The 21,162-nt window shown below is 40.7% G+C and overlaps 1 protein-coding gene across 1 annotated transcript in view; it reads right to left on the bottom strand.

Annotated features, from left to right (window-relative positions):
• Positions 1-21,162, bottom strand: part of peak1 (pseudopodium-enriched atypical kinase 1) — a 129,801-nt gene that overhangs the window by 40,212 nt on the left and 68,427 nt on the right. The window contains exon 3 of the mRNA XM_074677067.1: positions 19,748-19,824. The gene's annotated coding sequence lies outside the window, so the exon portion shown is untranslated. The remainder of the gene's footprint in view (positions 1-19,747; positions 19,825-21,162) is intronic.

Below are 21,162 nucleotides of genomic sequence, written 5' to 3'. Positions count from 1 at the left end.
ACTGACATTGATACAAATATATTGTGCATATCTAGTCTTCAACAGGTATCAGAAATGACAGATCGATTAATTACTTTTCTGACAGTTTCATCTTGTTCTTCACCCTACAGAGAAATACATATCCAGAGGAAACGCCACAGAAAGGTTCAGAGCAACCAAACAGCTGTTTGAAGAGTATGCTGAGCATTCACACAAACAACACATGCAGCACAGATTCATGCCTGCATAGAGTCAACCCCCCTACTCCCTCCAAAATGTTAAAAATCCAGTGGTGGAAATGTGGTTTTCTCTTCATGACAAAATAAAAGAAAAACAGACCAACAAAGCTTCAAAAGCACTCAAAACAAAGACTTTAAAACTCCCAGAGCTAGTTGCTGCTATTTTTTGACTGCACATGCTGGGGCAGAAATGATCCCATCAGACGAGATGCAGAGGCAGCCCTCGATCTGCAACCATCTGCTGCTGATTTGATAGCAGTCTGCTTCGGTGCCAGACGAGATATCACACACCTCCTGCTGCTCGGTGCCACAACCACCAAGACACATCCCTAAGGGAGCGAAGAGTGAGCCCCAGATTTGTACGCAGATAAGAATAACTCCTCTGCTGCTCGTAGTGGGATATAGGGCTACATTTACTGGAAGCTGCAGAAAAAGACTTTTGCATGACATATTTTCTTATTTCTGCCAGTTTTCTGGAAAATGAAGAAATAGCTTTCTGATTTATAAGGTGAATGATGTCACTAAAATACACTAAAAGTCAGTGCATGAAACATTTGAATACTTCTGAGGCCAAATCTTCTGATTCCTACAGTAAAAATGCATGTCTTCTTTAACATTTAATGAAAATTATCTAACCTTTTGTAAACAAAGAAAACATCAGCTGCCTTTATTTTATTTTAAGTCAAAGACACAAATCCTCAAAGGAAACTTTCTGAATATCTAAAGCCTGCTTCTCCTCCCATACTTCCACCACGCTTTCATCTTTTATGTTCGTCCTTTACACCTGAGGCTGCCTCATCACCTCCTCCATCAGGTATCTCTCTGTGAATTGACATGCAGGAGAAAAACTCACTCAGAGGGAGACAAAGCATTAGAGGCCTGTCAGAGACAGACTGCCAGGATGTCACTGTGCGTTTGGTAAGCAGTACATCAGAGCGAGATGAGAGAACCACCAACACAACCTCATTTGTGCGTTTCCACCTGCTGAAATTGATCCTGACTCAGGCGGCTTGGAAGGGAGGGTGAATGTTGACGGCCTCACACGCTTTCTGTCTGTCACCCTGTGATGTTTCAGTCACACGTTTACACACAGAGATCTACCACTGCATTTTGACGCAAGTTTTTTGTAGCAAATTTGACCATTTTCATGGATTTAAAGCAGGGATGAGTCATGGTTTTCAAATGTTCGAATGGTCATTTATTTATAAAGAACTGAATACTTCATGTGATACTTTCCCTTAAAAATATATTTTTACCTGGGCCGGGCAGTACAACTTGCACACAACGACCATCGGCCCATTTCAAGCTGTTTGCTAACTGCGAATTAAAAACAGAAAAAGAACGCATTATGCACAGTTCTGACAGGTCCTCCAAATCAAATACGCATACCTTCTATTTTTGCCAGATGGAGCAGTGACTCATTAACTTGCACAAAGCAGATCAAGGAGGACAGGAATCTGTGTGCTAAAACCACATAAAAAGGCTGGTTGATTTTCAAAATAAAAAAGAAAACACAACATAACTTGGGATGGGCAGTGATTTCCAAATATTCTAAAAGGCACACAAAAACACCGCTAAATAAGGCTCTAGTTCTCATCGTGTCGTAAAATGGTGCTACCTCCGCTGCAGAGCCACAGCTGGCTACGAGGCTCTTGCTGCTTAGGGTATCAGTCCGCGTGTGCAGCGTGCCAGATATAAACAAACGCAGGTAGTCTGCCATGACAAAGAGACACGCTGAGAACTAGAGCCTTATTTAGCTGTGATTTTGTGTGAAAGTAACACGCTGAAAATTCTCTAAATAAAGCGTGAATGCAGACCGATATCAGACTTTTTCGGTGGGAGTCCGTTTATTTGTGTTTTTGGTCAAGTAAAATATGGCCCCGTCTGAGTGTAGAGGAAACCGGCAGAGGAGCAGGGAGGGGGTCTTTGGTGCGAGCGCCCTGGGCTTCTGCTGCACAAAAAACACTGCTGTAGGGGTAATTTCTGCCCTAAACTTTGTGATAGGACCCAACTTGTTCCATCCCGGAGTATCACTTTAATTGCCTAATGATTTACAGAATAAACAAACCAGATCATGTTAAACTTGACCACGGCAACAAAATGATGTAATGAACGGACACGGACCAGCAGAACACTGTCAACAAGTTTGAGGCAGGAACTATTCAGTCTCATAACTTCAGCTGTTGAGAAGTCCTGCTTTGTGATGGACTAAACATGAAGAGAGTGCATACAAGAGTATGCAGTCAACACGCAATTGAGATTAGACGGTACAGACTTGGATTTGGTGTATTCCTGGCGTGAACAGGAACTCCAGACTGCAGTGTACATCTCACACTATGAGCTATAAGCTAGGTTTAAAGAGCTGCCAGAGGATACATAAATGATCAGATGATTCAAAGTCACTGGCATGTGTCACTTGTAGTGATACTCAAGAAAAAAAGCTGTTAATTCAGGTACTGAGAGATAAACTGCGTCTGAATGAAGAACAGGGTGCGACACAGAGAGAAAATAAAAGATGCAAATGGAAATAATGACTTTAAAGAAAGAACAAAGCAACAAATCCCTCAACCCTAAAAACAGAAACCTTAAGTTGAATTTCCAATTCTCAGAAGAGGCAATGTTTTTCCCTAGAGAGAAGTCGGTACACTGAAGACAGGAGCTCATTACCCACCCGCAGCACGTTTATAAGTGGGGAGTGGGAGCTCGCTGAGCCTGGCACATAATAGAGGAATAACTGAGTCTGAGAGCTGAGACCATGAGGAGAGGAGAGATGGGATTTTCAGCTGCTTTACGGCAGAGGGCTCGACTGATAAGACGGCCATGGCAGTGGGAGATATGATACAGAGACAGAGATGTGGGGAAAGCTGTGGCCTAGACTTTATTTGTTTGTTACCGAAATCTTTATTACAGCAAGCTAAGGTCCTGATTTCTATCAAGTTTTGCAATAATAAGAATTCATACCCGAGTATAAGTCTCTGAGCTGCAGCAGCTCCAGGTCAGAGTAATGCAGAGATATTTAATGTTGCTTAAACACTCGACTTGTCTTTTCAGGGAATATCACAAACAAGACAGTTGGGATTACACTTGGAACAGGCAGAGGCTCTGAGGAGCAGTCGAGCACGGTGTTGAAGGACGCCCTGACTGCATTAAATGAAAAGCAAGCTGCACCTCCTCTCCTCAGATTCTCTCAGCTCATCCAGGGATTTAAAGTGATGACCTTCAAACATCTCCCCCAGCCATTCAGACGGTCCCACCTCAGAGTACCGTTAGCGGTGCGGCTGACTAATCTCTTCACTTAGTCATGGCTGCTGATGGTGCGGAACAAGTCTCTTTCAGCTTAAACAGTCTTTGGTTTAAAGTCAGATTGCAGGACGGGGCCGGTAATGTGAAGTGACACTACCTGTGTGACAATAGCAGGTTGTGCTAAAGCGTGAGCATGACTTGCTGTTTGTTAGACTATGTGTGTGTCTACATGGCCGATGGCACATGCCAACCAGCTTTCATTTTCAGGAGCAAAGCCGCTCGCTGTCACGGCTGACTTCTTCCACATAATTCCCCAATTTCTACCAAATTTCAGCTTCTGTCCGCAGACTCTGCCAAAATGATTTCGCTGCTTGTCACTCCGGTTTAAAGGAGCTTTTCTGCAAGTGTAACTCTCATTAGCTGCTCAATTGAACTTCTGTTTTGGAGTGAAATCTACAATTCAGCAGCATCAAATATGTTCTCTCAAAAGTGCCAGCTCAACGGACAGGAAACCATTCGCTTCAATTTGGAACAAAGGTCTTTCTGCTTGGTAACATCTGACTTTATTAAGACAGACACGGTGACAGGCGAGAGAAAAGTGTCTGAGCTCTGTCAGTGTAGAAAATAAAAAGGGTGTGAATCTATTTGGAACATGAAAGCAGTGATCAGACTAAACGCAGAGCAAATGTTTGCTTTAATCACTCACATGAGTTTGACTGCAGGAACATTTGTGAGTTTCCCAGTTGGTTGAACACAATCTGCTAATTTCTGTCCTGCCAGATTAATCAGACAAACAACACTTTCTCCAGGAACTCTGTCAGGATTGTCTTGATCAACACCTATTTGAGGTTGAGCCGTGGTTTTTTCATCACCTGTTGAACAAATATAAGATTAAAGATTGCTATCAATGAACAAATGATTCATATTTTATACTGCAATACTACCACTTGCTACTAGACTTTCACATTTCCTGTCAGGTGCACAAACAAAACCAAAGTCTATCCAGTGATGTCTCACAAAATTACATTTAGATTGTGTATGAATATAGGTATAAGCGCTGTGCCTTCTGCAGAAACAGCTCTTACAGATTTTTTATAAAGCTGTGGAAATGTGAGAGTTCAAAAAACACAGAGGACATTAGACCATACAGAAGTTATGAAATGGAGCAGAAAAGTAGAAAATTGGCGCATAGAACATATTCAGAATGCTTCAAATGCTAGAAATGCTAAAAATGTTGTTTTCAGGTCAAAATAATCAGAATATGAGCCACAATAGTGACAGAAAATCCAGATCCTGATCCTGCCATAAAAAACATCCTGACATATTTGCCCCACATCACCCCCTAATGGAGAACATTTTCCTTGGTCAGAAGCAGAGTTTGCTGATGTTTACTAGAGAGTGACACAGGAGTGGATTTTCACTCCTGTCCCATCCCACTCTCCCTGAAAAAAATCCTGTCCAGTCCAAATCCCGGTCCAAGTAAAAAAAAAAAAATACTGTCCCATCCCACACCTCGTAAAACGACTCCTGCTCCTATACTACTCACATTTTTTTCTGTTCTTTTAGTTTTTGGGCAATGCATTGAATTAGGGATGGGTACCTTCACATTTGAAATGATATGGTACCGATGCCTGGTACCTGGCAATCGGTACCAGTACTCAACGGTGTCAGTTTTCGGTACTTTTTGTGTTTATGTAGTATAAAATATCAATTTGTTTAATAATAACATATGTAAAAAAAATCAATTTAACATATTTATTTTTCAATATATAACCTTGCAATGTTATGTCCAGCATGGAAAATTGCCTTCTCTTCCACTCCTTCACAGTCACAAGGATGCATTTAGGTACCTAAACGTGGTACCTTTAGATATAATGTGAATCAGTACCCGGTACTTTAGACAGAATTTGGTCGGCACCTATAAATTACCTAATTTGGTACCCATCCCTTCATTGAATATGATTTGACTTGATTTCCTCCCCATTCTTTTTTAGATTGCTATTGGCTTCTGGGAAGTGTGGTTCTTTTCACTTATGTTACAGTGTAGGCTTATTGGAAATGAACTACAAAATGGCAGCGCATGTCACATATTATATTTTATATTCCTGAATGGTTCCTGCTCCCGTCTGCTCCTGTTAACTTTTATCCTGTACCATCCCAATCCCGTAATCACTAGTAATGCTGACACCCATCCCATGGGAATCCCACAGGAATCCCGTGACCCGCAGGATTCCCAGAAAATGACAGCCTCTGGTGTTTACGCAGCACATAACACTGCAGAAAACAGACCACTTATCATCTGGTATCAAGAGACACCTGAGGGACACACACATGAAATAATTCTCAAACGGAGCATTCATATGTTCCTTTTATGGTTAATAAACATGTCAGAAAGAGCTGCTGGCCCTTTGTTTTTCTCACAGAATCAAAAGTTTGGACACACCTGACGAACACAATAGCTGCTACAAACTCTACTGCACAACTCTGTCTACCTTCTACTCACACACTTGCATGCACGCACACACACACACACACACACACACACAAAGCCAGCCATCTAACCACTTAGTACATCACAGTGGATTCAGTCCATTACACTCAGTCCTTCTTGTGTCTCATAAATATGGATGAGTCCTTGATGCAGCATGAGCACTGTGGGAACATTTCCAGCATTTTAAGGCCATCTTAAGAATCATTGTGCCTTTTATTGAATGATCAATAGTTCCCAAATACCACCCTGTGCTGCTTGATCATTTTTTAAAGTTTTATGTCTACAGCTGAATACAATCTTTTAAATACTCCTGTGGCATGGCTGTCACTGCTGATGGATGCTAACCAGAATAAAGGCCAAAGCTTTGATCTGGTAGTTACATTTATAAAAGTGGTTCCCCTTGTAATTTGGGATATATTTACCATCTGGTGAAAATGATTACTTCATTGTCATTACTAAGTTTAACTTCAGAGTCAAACTGCAGGTCTTTGTAATAGATGAAGTCATGTATCAGACTGTGAGATTTTCCCACAGTGTTTTCACCAAACTGACGCGACGTGCACAAACTCAGTGCCTCCTCTCACCTCTCCTCTCTTGTCTGGCGTCTTTGGTGGTCTGTGTGTTGTCAGCGTGGTGACTTGTTTGGATTGTGAAAGTATCCCTCGTGGGGGAAACTCTGTAGATTACATACCATCTCACTCACCACTGCACATTTCTCTGAACATCGCTCTCAAAGTGAAGTCAGTAGTTGGGGTTTTGTTTCACTTCTCTGGCTATTTGTCTCTCTGCACCCTCTGGAGAAGATCCAGTTAGCTTTAATGGTATGATTTACACATCGCCGTGGAAACAAATAAGGGAACTTAAACACATGAATCTTCTCTGCTTATAAATCTTAATTGGAATCTTGGCTGGGCATTTATCTGTTGTGTGAAACTTTTTCTTTTTAATGAGTTTAACTGCTCGCTGTGAGAATCCATCTTTTCTTCCACAGGCTTTGAATCAATCAGTACTTTTTAAATGCTGGCATCTCCCTCATAAAGATCAAAAACAAGCCCAGCTGACTGAGTGAGCACGCCACCCTGGAGCTCCTCTGTTTACTACGAGCTGGAGGCTGATGTTTTCACAGTGAGTTTATTCCAGTTTTAGAGTCAAAACAACTTCACTTTACAGAGAGGCTTCACAACCCTGAGATGAAACGTTTCTTGGTGTCTTTAGGTTATGGTCATCCAACCTGCATTTATGTGAAGAATTTAGAAAAAAAGCTGTGTGTTTGTCTCATTGAAACATTACTATATCTATAACCTAGCCAATTATCTAATAACTTTGATGAGACTTTGCTCTACATGATTTGGTTTAGGGATAGACCGATTATCGGCCAGGCCGATTATCGGGGTCGATATTTGGCATTTTGAGGTATATTGGCATCGGCCTTTTTTTCAAAATCCAACGGCCGATAAGAAACAAATTTAAAACTGCGTTGTTGCGGCTCTGATGCACCAGCTCTGCTGTCTGCAGTCACTACTCAGTCCCCAGCGCTGTCCCACCCACGGTGCCGTCTGATTGGTTACAAGCAGAGCCATGGTTTTAGAAAGAGCCAATCAGCAGTGCAGTTATTACAGTTATTGCAGCTATATTGAAATTTTAGAAAACTTTATTTACTGTAGAAAACTTAAGCTATTTATTTTTTTTAAGTTTTCATTTAACTTTATAAAACATGCTGCTAAGACTGGGAACTGTTTAATTAACTCATGCTTAAAGCTATTTGAATGAAATCAAGTCTTGGAGTTTGTATTGTTCAAAATTTTGACACTAAAATTTGCACTTTGACTGCAAATTAAAACAAACAACAAATAATCGGTATTGGCCTGGAAAAATCCATATCGGTCTATGTCTAATTTGGTTACTGTGTATAAACATCAGCAAACTCTGCTTTTTCCAAGGGAAAATGTTTTCTTTAGGGGGCGATATGGGGAAAATATGTCAAGATTTCTTCAGGGCAGGATCAGGACCTGGAATTTATCAGAATTTTTTTCATAATCAGACTATTTGACCTACAAACAACATTTTTATCCCCAGATATTACTCATCCTGCATTCTGAGACATTTTTATGCACCAATTTTTGTCTTTTCTCCACCATGTCCAAATTTAGAATCGGAGTCAGAATCACCTTTATTCACCAAGTATCTAGAAAATACAAGGAATTTGACTCCAGTTAACCATACTCTCTCTGTACAATCATTATAAAAAAATGTCATAAAAAATAGAGCTTAAATAGTAAAAAAACAACAACCATTAAATAAATAAATAAATAAGAATAATAATAACAAAATATAATTAAGAGCTTTGTGCAAAGAAGAATAAAAAAAACATATAAGTTGAAATAAAATTCTACTCCAGTCATGTTTTCTCTGATGTATTTCTTTAACTTTGGATGTTCATGAGGTACATTTTCATATCATGATAAATACATTCATTTAAAGACGTTGGCTCTAAGAGTTTTTTGCAGAATGTACAGACTATGGACAGTCCAAATGTAGAAAGCTGAGACCACATGAGAATGGATCAAAATAAATCAACTTCACTGAGGGGAGTGTTTGCAAAATTAAAGCTAAACAGTGTATGAAGATGAGAGATTTTCGAATCTTGTTTTTTGCATTCCTCTCCTCTGGAGAAAGGGGAGATTAGAGACTGTCAGGAGTGACGTGAAAGTCTCTAATCCACAGTTTTGGAGCAGTACGAGAATGATATTGCTGTGCACAGTTGGTGAACTTGCAAGTGCAATGATTTCATTCGAGGGAAGAAATAATTGTATTTACTTTTTAGAAAATCAGTCAAACTTGTTGAACCCTGACTTTTTTGCTGCTGAATAAGAACTTTTCACTCCACAGATTGTAGAAAACTTTTACTTTACATGCTAAACTCCTCTTTTTGCAATCGTTTGTATTTTCACAGCCAAATGAGACCATAAGGACATGGAGTGGGTGAATTCAGTGGTTTGCAATCTGTGCACACATTATCTGTGCACACACATGCCCTCCTCTTTAGTTTCCTCCAGCCTCAAGTCGTCTGTAAACAAACTAAAAACACGGAGTGTACGGGCTCTTTCAGCGGTCCTGTTGACAGACAGCGACGACTAATGCGACAGCCAAACGACCTCATTATAAGCTTACCTCTCAAGGCTGATACACTGCCAGGTTTGACTTGGAGCAGGCGATGAATAAAACAGATGATAGTGTCAAAACAATGCCCTGGCTGCAGTGTTAAGGTTCCCTCATTAGCGCTTCAAAGTCTCAACAGTCAAGATGAGTTTTTAAGCGGTGCCACAGGAACTCAGTCCAGTTTTAATGAGGCTGATGGGTGCTTACAGTTCAAGCTCTTTTTATAAACTTAGACAGAAATTTGTGTTGTAGTAACAGCAGAAGAAACTGTTTGGAATCGACAGAAAAGATCTGGCAAGTTTTTCAGGGGAGCAACCCGCAGACTCAGCTTAGTAAAGGATACTTCTTTGAGAGACATCCAAACAAGTAAGGTGTCTCCATTCACTAGTGCAATTTTAACCTTGCAGCAAAACTAATAAGGATCTCTTTGTACTATCAAGCTCTCTGCAGCCTGAAGGCTCAGTATGCAGTCAGTGAACATATTCCATGCATAGAAGATAGAATTTAATTAATGCATGATTACACTCAGACTTTATAAGCAGAGAGAGGCTCAAAGCACCATCTGGGTCAAATGAGGTGAGAACACGCATATTCAGGTAACCAAGAGAGAAAAGGTAGAGGTAGAGACAGTGGAACAAAAAGTCACTACGAACTGACTTTAGAGAACAAAAGTTAAAAGAGAGGGAGAGAAGAGGAGAAAGAAAACAGCATTCCTGTGCAGAGCTTGGTATTGTGCAAACTCTGGGAGAGTCGTTGCAGTCTGGTCTGGGAGAGAGCCAGGGCAGGTCTCAGGGGAGGCTGCTGCTGCTGGCTGACAGACAAACACCAGAAAAGTGGCACAGCAGATACAACCAGATGTGTGAGCATGCACCATACGTGCACACACACATTTTTGAGACGCAAGAACAGTATCGCGTTTTCGACAGTGAATATCTGCCATCTGGAACCTGTGTGACCCACTCAGAGAGAAATTATGTAACTCAAGTTACAGGAGAGGACATCACCTCTGTTAAGCCCTGTTTCCACCAAGAGATCCAGTTTAGATCAGCACGGTTTGGTACAGGTTGGCTCCGATAAACCTGGTCCTTATTGTGTTTCCACAGACAACCATGCCCCCTTGTGGTAGGCAGCGTGTAAGCCAGATGCCGATAGCTACATCAACTACATAACAGCAGGATGCCATTGCAGCGCGACACAGTGTACCCCGTCATTAAATCCAACGAAGAAGAAAAATGTGACAGTAAATAAAAAGCAACAATCGAAGACATTCAACAATTCGCCCTCTTCGCGACTTCCATGTGACCCTTTGATTCAAAGCGCAATCATGTTTTGTTTCAGGGAAGACTCTGTGCCGCCAGAAGAAATACAGAGGCTGTCGCACAGGAAGTGACGATTCTTTCGACCTACAAATGGACTGCAGTGTTGTAGCTCCACCTTCCAGGATTCTATCGGTTTAGTCTGGCACCCCAACGGACGAGTCCCAAATAGAGGGATGGCTCGTCTTTGTTATTTGGGAATCTGCCTCAGGAGTAGTCTGTGAAAACGCCAAAAAATGTGTGCTGTGTCGAGACAAACTGATCTTAATCCCTTGGTGGAAACTGGGCTAAACAGTGTGTTTGGAAGGTGCTGGATTTGGCTTTATATAAAGGCTCTGTGAGGAGTATGCATTTGGCAATGGCTGCAGTGACACCTTTGGTTGGAATTGGACGTTTCAGGGATAAAGATTCTGTTTCCTCTGAGCACCATCACCAGGAGAATATGACCCTTGCCAAGGCATGCATTTGTTTTAGAGGAAAATGATGGAGTTTGTAGCGTAGTTTAGTGCCCAAAAGGTGAGCAGACTATCTGTTCCGTGTTACTCACAGCATGTGTGAATCCTGGTTATGTCCTACCAGAGCTCATCTACCAGCTCGAACCTCACCAAGCTGAGTACCCACTGATACCGAGTATCAATACCACTAATACTTTTGATACATAAACTTTTAATTAACAGTGATGGATCATTTTGAATAAAGATAGCAAAGTCAATCTGCAATTTAGCCCAAAGTAAAACACAAACTACTCTCTCTGAGTTAACAATTTTTCTTAACAAAATAACTAAAGTGCAAATTAAGACTAACAACTGTCAAAGTATGTTGTTTTTTTTACTAAAACTAAAGCGCAAAATAAAACAGTTAAACTGTTAGCTCTCCCTGGTCTGTGAATGAACTGACACATATTTGCCATGGTGATAAACCGCAGCTATGTAGCGCCAATTAGTGGCAAGGAGGACTTACTCGACATAAGATTTTTTTGCCTTGAGTATCGGCTGCTGGCATTGGCAGCCTTCACGAGTACCGATACCTTGAAAAGAGGCTGGTATCAGCCCAATACCCAATACGCAATACTGATACCAGTACTTGGCCAGATCTAATAAATTTATTCATGTTCTTCAGAATAATTCAACCTGACAATGAATACTGAGAAACAGCATTTAGAAATAACTAATTTTGATGCTCATACTCTCATTTAAGATGCTCCACTGAAACTGAACTCTGGGCTGCTGTTGCTGAGTTCCTCGACAGCTCAGACATGAATATGTGCATAACTTTCTACCTGATGACATTAATTCAGAGCAGGAACAAAGACTTCCTTGTCTTTCAGGAGAATCACACCATGTGCCGCACCGGTGTTCACTAAGTCCCTGTTACAAGAGCAGGTAAAAAAACAAATCATGCAACATGATATCAGCATAGATTAGAGACTCAGATCTGTATTGTTTAGCTTTCAGAGCACCATTCAAATGAAGTAGAAAACTGTCCAAAGCTGTGTTCAAATTCCATGTCCTGGTGGATGTTTCCTCTTTGGTTACAGCAGTTTACTGCAGAAATCCCCCACGGTGGTGGAGCACAAAAAGAGCGCTTTAACATAAACCACAAAGAAAACAGTCAGGGGGAGTTGGGAAAGCAGATCAGTGAGTGAAACCTACAGGCACTTTTTGCTCATCCTGCACGGCCACACATGGAATGTTTAATAACCCAGTGTTTCCCTCAGGGGGACTGTGAAATTATGAGTTACGCTTCACTTTACAATAATTTTACAAGGACTTCAATAGTATTGACACTGAGCGACAGTTCAGTTTAGAAAAACTGGTTTGTGATAGCATTAATCCAGCTGAAAAGTGGAAGAGACAGAAGTGAAAGCAGAGCCTCAAACATTGTCAGTAAAAGAAGGAAAATCTTATCATTCTGACTGTGAGCCTTTTTGCTCCTCATGCAGAAAGAAATTAGTCAACATCTGCATAAAACCAGCTCGTCTCATTATGTGTGTGTCTGATAAAAGGTTGTTATTCAGCTAATTGGGTGCAGCGCTGTGTAGTTCTCCACAAAAACATTTCTGCTCCGTCAGGAGACTGGAAAAGTATTTCTAACAGGACAAGAAAAAAAAGTTCATCCTCTTAATGTGACGGTCATGGGAAAGGAGAAAGTATGCGCATATTTCAAGTACAGTAAACACACCATCCTGTGCAGAGTAATCTTGAATTACTCGCACACATCTGCAGCTCTGCAGCAGGTCTATTTTAAAGCTCAATCCGACTCTGAGCTATAAATAACATAAGCATGTCATGGTGAGATTTGTGTCCCTACATCTCGCACGTTTCCCCCGTCTCCCGTCTCTCACCCGCTCTGCCAAACTGACACTTAAACACTATCTCTTTTCACACACTCACATATGCTCATGCTCTTACACTCTCTCAGTTTCACTCAGTCACACGCCTCGTTTCGTGCTCTGGTGTTGGAGTGATACAGTGTTGAGTCAGGGGCAGGTCACTGATGAATGTGGAGAGCGAAAACCGGAATAAAAAAAATGAGCTTTGGTACCAGCGGCATAAAAAAAAAAAAAAAAAATCACTCTAGAAACTCTTCTCCATTCCACGCCTTAATGAGCCTTCCTCGAGTACAAGCATGACAAACAGCGCACAGGCAGGGTTTATAGGCGGCTACAAAAGACAGAAACAGCCCCAAGACAAAACTGAAGCTGAAGGAGAAGCTCGTCCTACTTTCTGAAGTGAGCACGCTCCTGTCACAGAGCTGGAGAGGATCTGATAACAGTTCCTCTGCTATGAAAAACATGATTTTCAGGAGCTTTTAATTCTCTTCCCTTTCCTCGTGGTGGTGTTGGGCTGTATTTGGTCGACAGCTTCTTTCACTAATGATTTAACCACGTCTCTGTCTGTTTCTCTGTCTGCGATTGCTGCCGGCTCTCTGGAGATCGGCTTTGCTAATCCAAAAATCTGGCTCCAGTTTGACAAACATTCACAGCTGTCTTTTTGAGTTTCGTGAAATGTTGGGTAGCATTCAGAAACGTGACAGGTTTTAATGGAGAAACAAGGTGGGGAAGTAGAAGAAAGAATCAAAACATTTAATCTTTGATAGGTCTCTAAATGGCTCGTGTATACACCGATTAACATCCTTAAAGTGTTAGAAAACCACTTTTCATTATAAATATCTTTAAGTGTGATAAAGGGTTTGAACCAGACCTGATTCAAATCAAATATTTTGGATAAAAACTAGGGAGTTAGCTCCCTGACTTAGAAACAATGGATTTGTGCTGCTGATATAACCAGATTACTTTTAGAAATGAGGGGTGAGTGGCTTCAGGGTGGCTCTTAAAAAAACTGGTGGTTTAAAATTAAATATTCCACTCATTTTGTGTCAGATCATTTAAAAGAATAACAATCCAGGTGGGTGGGTGGGTGGGTGGTATACCTGTTTCATTACTGTCACCGATATAATATGTTACCAGGAAATGAATTTTGCAATACCGTAATTATTGTGATAAAGCATGCGATGTGGTGAGAGGTCACTTTTTTGCCACAGCAATAAACACGCAGACAACTTTAAGGCCAGTAGCACGTGGTCAGTGACATTGCTTACAAGAGGAAATACACATTGACTGGCGTGCAGAAAGCGAAACAGCGAGCCAAAACCCTGCTGAAAGAGGCCTGTAATAACAGCAGCTCAATGAGCAAAGTTACCGAACCAGATGGGGAAGTGTCTATGATCAAACCTCAAAACCTAAAATTTGACATAGCAATTTTTTTTTAACAAAAGTAGTGGCATCAAAATAAATATTGACACAAACTGCATACTGTAGTTTACGGACTATGAGCTTCTACATTTTTCACACGCTTAAACAGCGGGGATAAATTCTGGCCTCGTCACATCAAAACCAATAAATTCTCCATTATTATTCATTATCAATAAAATAAGTGCCAACAAAAAATATGACTTTTGCCGAACTTTGACAAAGTTTAGACATAAATAGCCAGCCTGCTCTTATTTGTGGACGGTGTGTCCAACAGAGTGGCTGCTGACATGTCAGCAGGCGTTCCTGCCGATGGGAAAGGGGAAACAAGTGTTGTGCTAGTTTGCTATAAGTTTTTTTTTTGTTTTTGTTTTTGTTCAATAAACATGTAGCTACAAAATGCCTTTGATAGACTTTTGCTCTGAAGACAAGGCCTGAGCGCTGTCCATGGGACATCATGTTGTTCCATTGAAACTGGTTATTGTTTTTACTCCTTCTGAGTGATGGTAACTATCAAAAAACGGCGTTAAATGATTCAGGAGTCCTACCTTGGATTGATAAAGCTGTAGATCAAGCAGCTGCCTCAAACTTTGTTTCTTTTTATTTGGCCGTGGTTTGGGCGCTGAGTCCGAACTCTCGCCCTATGTTCTTCAGTCAAAATCCATGCCACCAATCGGTCAGTATCTCTGTGTATGTCTATATTCTGTCTGAAAAAACACAATAGTGGCAGCATCCGTGGTTGATCATCATAGATTAAGTATGGAAAGAGAACACTGGTAGAGTGAACACAGCAGGGGAGTAAAAGATAAATACGGGGTTACTCCCTGAGGGTGTCCAGCCCTAGAGATCAACTGCTAAATCCGAGTGGATCAATGTTTTCTTCTTACTCATAAAAGATCAGCATTTTGAGCCAAACATTTCCCTTGGATCAATAACATCAGCTGTCTTGAGCTGCACGCAGTAGGTGGCAAAATGGTGGAGGTCCTCATTCAGTAAATAAATGAAACAAATGATTTCAACACTGTCTTCTCTTTCGGAACCAATGGTTACTAAAGCAGGGGTAGGGACCCCCTGGGGGTTGCTAAATACTAATGTGAGGTTGTAAATGTCTTCCAAAATAAAAACTTTTTACGATTACATATTTCAGCCATCATTATCAGAGTTTACATAAAAATAGAGCTAAATTATTAAAAAACATTTCTTGGTTGACACAACCTTGGCTTTATTTGTTCTTTTTGTCTATTTTTTTTCTGGCCTATTACTGTGTTCACACAGCGGGAGGTCGCTGGTCTTTGTTGCTGCTATTTTGTTGCTTTTAGTTCAGAATTTTCTGGAAGTTTAGAAAGACTGAGGTACTATTTTCTGAAATTTTGAGCAAAATTTCAAAAGGCTGCAAATTTGGATGAAAAAAGATCAAAGTGGACAATAATTAACTTTTCAAACATTACTAACACTGAAAGGCAGATATCTGCTGTTTTTGTCCCACTTCATGATAAAAGAGTGTGAAATGTTGAGCTAGTAATAAAAAACCGAAACAGAACTCTGGCGGGGCTGTTGTGTTTGCTTTCTAGCTGCTGGTTCTGGTCAGACGTTTCTGCTCCAGCTTTTATTTGTTGCTTTGAGGAAGGTGATGAGCAGTGTGGGCCAAAAAACGACCGCTGGCAACGAGAGCCGGGAAAACGATGCCACATCATCCAATTACACTGAATACAACACCTCCCTGCTCCTCACTGCCAAACGCAACACAAACCACCGGCAGCAGAAAGGAATGGATGCCGGAGAATGCAGTTGAGGAGCGCTAATGCCGTCCTCCACCACAAACGCATTGAGGGACCAAGGCCAGCAGTCGCCTGTAGGTCAAAAACAGAGTCCATGTACGCAGCACCTCTGCTTGTGCCTGAACCAGCATTCCGTCCTCCCTCGTCCCTCAAAACAAACTCATCCCAGTTGGTGCATGTGTGTGAAATCGAGCCTGGCAGGTCTCATTAGAAGAGGAACATTTAGAAATAAGACTTACTCACGTTGTGGTTATGAGGAGGAGTTTTGCTGCCAGCGACTGTTTACTGCTTACTACATGTAATCTTTTTCTGACATGGTGCAGAGATGGAAAATGTTATTTCAGCTTGAAAACCGCAGCGGACACACTCAACCATCCGGCACTTCATGGAGTTTGAAGAATCATCAAAATTCAGTTTTCTCCTCAATATTTATGAGACTTTGCTGTTTGTGTAGAATCCCTCTAAAAAACTACAACTTTGTTGTCACTGTGCTGCAGACTTTCTTTCCCTTGGGGCATTTCACGACTCAACACTATATATCCTCCTACATTAACTCTCTGATTTACTGCAAACACTTCAGTTTTTTCCCCCTAAAGTTCAGCTGTAGTCTGTGGGTGTCTTCAAGGTCTTTGTGCAGTTACTTAAAAAATGTTCTAGACCAAACTAAAGAGAGGATAGGTATGTGGGGATCTTTTGTTGGAGGTCAAGTACAGCACTTCGAGTATCTGTTGTCATTACACACACACACACACACACACACACACACACACACACACACACACACACACACACACACACACACACACACACACACACACACACACACACACACACACACAAACACACAAACACAGTAACATCTGTGGTGGGAGCTGATGCAAACAGAGCAGGACCCAAACCTGCTGAGACACAACCAAGCAGATGGCGGCTTTTTACCCAGCTGGCACTGAAGCATCCGGAAACAGAGATCGTTAGTGAAACAATAAGTGCTTGACAGGGTTAGCAAAGGTTAATTCTTTTACAAAGACAAGTTAAAGAAAGAGTAGGTGGACATTAAGCATCCGAGAACCAAAGACTTCAAACTGAATTTCTAACATGTTCTTTTTTTTGATGACTGTAGTTCTCACAGCTGTCTGTAACCTGAAAAAGACGAGGGGGGGACTCTAAACAGCAACTCCGTCATCTACACTCCCATTTCAGAGTCCTTCAGCTCTTTTTATTCATTTGTTCTACACTCCTGCACTTCACTGTTTAGCTTCTCATCAACCAATATTTCACAAAAACATATATTTTACTGTTTTTTTTTCTTTTGCTTTCGTACATTTCAATATAAATCCAGAAGCTTGGACCACGTCGTGTACGCTCAGTCTCTGATATTTCTCTGTTTCTAGATTTCTCAGCAGCACTACGCCCCCTAATTTGTACAACATCACTCATGTTTTCTTCTTCTTTTGCTATTTGGTGCAGTCACAATTCTTCTTCTCCTGTTACGTAATGCGGCTAGGAAGCAGCTTTAGAACACACTACAGCCAACGTCTGGCAGAAAAACCATATTACAAGCAGTACAACCAGAAAAAATAATGTAAAATTGTATTTTTTAATGAGTTATTTGAAACAAAAATCTTTTTTTTAAGTGACAAATATTGTTTCTGTTAGCACACATTGTTGCTATAAATATAGAGCTGCATAAAAACTTGTTGAGCAGATAGGGTCAACTGATGTTTTGGGGCTTTATCGACGATACCTGATCTGGCTTTTTGAGTCCCTGTATGACCTGATACAAGCACTGGATCTGTGCATACTGTGTATGGATGTTTGGAGTTTACTTCAGGAGAGTAACCTCTAAAATTTACTGTGCATCAAACCAAACACAGTTTTGAAAAACAGAGTGATACTCTGTAAACTGGCTTCCAGAGGCAGCAAATTCAAAGCTCTTCTTCTGGCTTACAAAACAGTGACAGGAACTCACATTCTCGCCCGCTATGCTCTGTTTGTGTAAGATGCCTGGTGCTCTTAGCCCAGCTAGGCTCTAAATCTCTAGCCAGACTCTTCTCCTCTCTTCTGCCCAAATGGTGGAATGAATTTCCCTAATTCTATACAATCTCCAGAGCCCCTTTCTACTTTTAAGAGATGTCTAAAGACCCTGTTCAAGGAACACTTAGGCACTTAAGGCCCATTTATACTCCTTTTAGGTATGAAAATGTATCTGTGTGCATTGGCATTGCTGTTAACCAATGCAGCCACCAGGAGGGTGAAGTCCAGAGTCAAAAGTTTATGACAACAACAAAGTGAAAAAAAAAACATAGTGGCTGTGGAGGGGAGGTTGCTAATGTACTGCTTGCATAAAAAAAGTGGATACAGTTGTGTGTGAGGTGGTTGTCAGTGATGCAGTCAAATGCGTTGCAAAAGTTTCACCATTGTTATTTCTTCTTCATGTCTCACTAAAGCTACATCTGTATGGAACGTTGAGCATAAATGGGCCTTTAAGCTGACACTTCTCCTCTTTGTCCTTTGAGGTAGAATAAAACAGGTCTCAGAATAGTTAGTAAATATTTAGCACTGATTACTGAATGTTGTTGAAGGTTGAATGACATTTTAAAGTGATTATTTGTGGTTAGTTATGTCTACATTATTCGACATGGAAATAAAGCACTTCTTATTGCACTTGATGGCAGCACCTGCAGCACTTTGTTGCACTAACTAAGGTTTTACCTTCTGTCTCAATTCTTTCTTGTGTTGTATGTCGCTGTGGACAAAAGCCTCTGCTAAATGAAATTGTAGAAATGCACTAACACAGGATGTGAAGCTTTCATGCATCTAATCTGCTCATCTGGTAATCCAGAGCAATGCTTGCAAACTCTTCAACATCAAATTCCAAAAGTACAATACCACTACTTTAAAACTTATGGAACTATATATTATACATTGTTGTTGAGTTATTTTATAAGTCATACACCACACATCTCATCTTACTTCTTTCCTGATTCCACAAATAATCTGTAAAATAAAATTTCAAGAAAGAGAGGAAGCTGAGAAAAGAATGCAATGACTATGCAGAAAGGTGGTTTGAGGCAAAGAGGAGACAGAAGGGGAAAAAGTAAGAAAATGTAGGAAAAGTAGCAAAAGACAGAAATATAACCACTTACTTTTGTTTTAAAGAATTTTAAAACAGCCGCTGAGGGCATAAAAAAGTTCGCTGAGGAACGAAAGAGAAAAAGTCTACAGGAAGACTAAAAAACTACCTGTGTGCATTTTAAAAGAGAAACCGTTGAGGGCATATCACGAATCTCTGGGAGATAGTAACAGAAGGAGACGCAAAGTGCATGTGTATGAGGGAGGCTGTGACGTACTTAAAGAGAAGGAACAGCAAGTACAGGTTCAGAGGAACCCTCTGTCCAAAGAACTACTCTGATTTATTATTACTATTCATATTTTATGTTTTAATAGCTCACACTAACTTCATGCAGCTTAAGATTTAGAAAGAGCCACTAACGCCATATTAACACCAGATTGTGTGAGAGCTGTGCAGAGTGGAATAATGAACATGACACGAGAGACTAATCACAGCACCACTGTGGTCCATGGGGAGTCTCTTCTTGGCGTCTACTTTCTGAGTCAAAAGAAAAAAAAAAACAGTTCCAGGAATAAAGTCACTGAGAAGATGCTGCTGCAGGGATTTGGTATGATATTTATACGAGCTGACAACACGACTGTTAAGAGCCAATGAGGGCAAACTTGAAACACAGATGGACGAACAGATTAACACAAGAATTAAACAGGAGAGAACTTACCGTGGACTGAATCAAGCGACAGCGCCAGCAGCCTTGAAGAGCCTGTTCGTGAAGTTCATAGCAACTACCTCTGGGACCTGAAGGCAGAGACAGGCAAAGAAAGGGAGAAAGAGGGGGAGATAAGAAAGAATGCAGGAAAGTTTGCAGAAAAATGATAAGAAAGGAGAGTGATGGAGAGGAAAAGAGAGACGGGGGAGAGAAGAAGAGAACATACTCTGTTAGTTAGCCTTGGGCACGTCTCTGAACATCATGGCTCATTTTCAGAGCGAGTCATTGTTCTGGCACGACTCTACAGAACACTTATTGGATTTAGGGGAACATTAAGAAATGGGCAAGCTCATCTTAAAAACAGAGACTTGTACTGTGTAAGTCAAGACCTGTTTGATCTCTTACTGGCCGGAGGACTGCTTCTTCTCAGATCAGACAAATTATTATTATCAACACAAGATAGTTATTATTAGTCTGTCTGTGTTTGACACAAAGTGTTTGTTTCTATTTGTTAAAGTGTAAAAAAATGTAAGCCCAAAGGCAAAACCTGCATTCTCTTGAAGTCTTGTTTTACAAAGTGAACTTCAGAAACTACATTTGCCTGAAATGATGGGAAAACAGTCCAGTGAGCAGCTCGAGAGAGGCAGCATCATTAGACAAAAATCTGATTTAGTGGTACATTTAGCACCCAGGGAACTCTATCTCCAGTGTGGGAAAGTTTCTGTTGCATCAGAACCAAACACAAGATCTGAAAAAGAGATCTTCGACTAACCCTGGGTGGTTTGTGTACTGAGCCTATCTGTTTCTGTCAGGCAGTCCTGATTCTTATTACCCCATTTTAATTACATAAGCCGAAAGACAAAGAGTAAACAAGTAACAGTGAAGCAGTCTCCAAATGTGCCTTTTCTTAGGTTCATACAGAATGTGCACCACAGGAAGAGAGCTAAGGCCTGGTGAAAGAAGGAGGGTGCGGTAAACTTTAAATATACTCCAAGCCAGCTGTTTCTTTGAAACAACTGTGCCAATCCTTATGAAATAACAAGCTGATTTCTGCAGGAAATTATATTTTAGTCAGAAAGGAGCAATGTGAGCCCCTGGGGTGGGACTACAATATGTTACAATCCAGAATGACACAATATGATACGATACTATACATAACAATCAAGCAATACGGTTTGGCAAAGTACTGTGGTACAATACAATATTGAAAGTCACAATAAGATACACAAGAAAACGAGCAAGGCAATCAAGATGAGACAATACTTTGTAAGCCTGTTTTCTACTGTTGTTCTTTACAACTTAATACATTATCTAAAATTTTCCATAAAAAATGTAAATAAAAATACCGAATGTATGTTGATCTAAATCTTAGTAGAGATGTATCTACTCAAGGTACTTTAAATTTAATTTTGACCCATAAATTCAGC

This window comes from Halichoeres trimaculatus, unplaced genomic scaffold, assembly GCF_033239565.1.
Source record: "Halichoeres trimaculatus isolate MK-OKI-2021-1 unplaced genomic scaffold, fHalTri1.1 fHalTri1_scaffold_10, whole genome shotgun sequence".
Classification (NCBI taxonomy): domain Eukaryota; kingdom Metazoa; phylum Chordata; class Actinopteri; order Labriformes; family Labridae; genus Halichoeres; species Halichoeres trimaculatus.
Note: the sequence above shows the minus strand (reverse complement) of the source record. Positions and strands in the feature narration are given on the sequence as shown.